We start from the raw sequence: 1,841 nt of genomic DNA on the forward strand, positions 1-1,841 counted from the left end.
AAAAAAAAAAAAAAAATGTCCATCCTTGGAAAAGGTGCATGAGACACAAAGAAAGAAGAGTTGAGGAAAAGTGGAGAAGCAAAGTACTTCCACCTCAATAATGGTCTTCATGGGTGGCGCTTCAGTGGTTAGGGCACCAGCCACATACCTGGCTGGGTTCAAACCTGGCCCAGGCCAGATAAACAACGACAACTGCAACAACAAAAACAACAAAAATAGCTAAGCGTTGCAGTAGGCGCCTATAGTCCCAGCTACTTGGGAGGCTGAGGCGAGAGAATCATTTAAGACCAAGAGTCTGAGGCTGCTGTGAGCTGTGATGCCACCGCATTCTACAGAGGGAGACATAGTGAGACTGTCTCAAAAAATAATAATAATAATCTTCATGTTCTCATTGAAGCATTTTCTCCACCTGTAGAAGCTTAAGCCCACGTCGGACACGCTTCTGGTAGAAATCAAAAATTTCCTTATCCTTGACTGCAATAATGATGAGATTAGGCAAGTACTTCAATAATTAACATATTTAAATGCTAGTTCAGAAAATGCAGATGTTTCAGCAGTTCCAGGAAAACCTCTCTTGCATACAAGAGGTATACCAACCCCAACAATAACCAGGGTAAGTGGAGAAGTCACAGCCCAGCCAGCTGGAATTGGTATGCAGAGAGGGATAGGATACCAAGTTCCAGGAGAGTCCTATTCACCAGAAGGTCAGTAAGGTGGGGGAGAGAACTTATTTCCAGAGCAAGAGTAGTCCTTCTGACTGGGTACAGATCTCCACAGCCACCCCCAACACAAGAGACCCATGGAGAATAAGATTATGATGATAAATATGATATTGCTTATGAACTGAGTTATGAATCCCATGATTAACACCCCAGCCCAAAGTGGTGCTGATTATCATAATTATGACACAGACTCAGTGAGGAGAGTTACGATTCCTACGTGCGAGAGTAGACTAACTCCAGACAACAAGGCACCTTCAGCAAGATCAGCAAAGGGCATCTACAGAGACCAGTCATATGGCAGATACTGATTGTACTGCCTGATCTTGTGAAACAGCCAATTTCCACTAGTCCTGTATACTGTTCAAAGTAATTTTTTTCTATGAGCAATCCCTTTTTAAATAAATTAAAATATTTAAAATCTGAATGGATGGAACTGAAACCACTTAGTTGAAACATCAACCTAGAAAAGAGGAAAAAAAACAAAAAGACATGGTCTGTATATGAAAAAATAGGTCATTCAATGGGGAAAAACCTGATTAGTGTAAAAAATATAGGTTTAGGGCAGTGCCTGTGGCTCAAAGGAGTAGGGCACCAGCCCCATATGCCGGAGGTGGCAGGTTCAAACCCAGCCCTAGCCAAAAACTGCAAAAAAAAAAAAAAAAAAAAATAGGTTTACTAAATATGTTAATCAATTTTTAACATAAGCCTCATCTTTCATTTTAAAGGTTTCCATAGAATTTATTTTATCTTTCATCCAGATGCTAGTTTTTTCTTTTGCCAACATGCATAAAAAGAGGAGCCAATTACAAGCCCAAACGATGTGGTATTCCTTTGTAACTCCAAGTCTTAAAATGTTCTGTTGGTGTTAAGCAAAGTCTCCTCTTGCTTGGTAATAAATCAACTTTTTTTGAGATAAGAGTCTCACTCTGGGCTCGGCGCCTGTGGCTCAAGTGGCTAAGGCGCCAGCCACATACACTCAAGGTGGTGGGTTCGAATCCAGCCTGGGCCCGCCAAACAACAATGAAGGCTGCAACCAAAAATTAGCCGGGTGTTGTGGCGGGCACCTGTGGTCCCAGCTACTTGGGAGGCAGAGGCAGGAGACTCACTTGAGCCCAGGAG

General features: G+C 42.2%; 1 protein-coding gene and 1 pseudogene across 1 annotated transcript in view; one reads left to right on the forward strand and one right to left on the reverse strand.

Annotated features, from left to right (window-relative positions):
* LOC105887684 overlaps positions 1–1,030 on the forward strand; it is a 4,151-nt pseudogene extending 3,121 nt beyond the window's left edge.
* The window catches only part of ESRP1 (epithelial splicing regulatory protein 1), a 64,631-nt gene that overhangs the window by 53,135 nt on the left and 9,655 nt on the right, over positions 1–1,841 (reverse strand). The window lies entirely within an intron of this gene.

This window comes from Otolemur garnettii, unplaced genomic scaffold, assembly GCF_000181295.1.
Source record: "Otolemur garnettii isolate 467f Iridium unplaced genomic scaffold, OtoGar3 scaffold00004, whole genome shotgun sequence".
Lineage (NCBI taxonomy): Eukaryota > Metazoa > Chordata > Mammalia > Primates > Galagidae > Otolemur > Otolemur garnettii.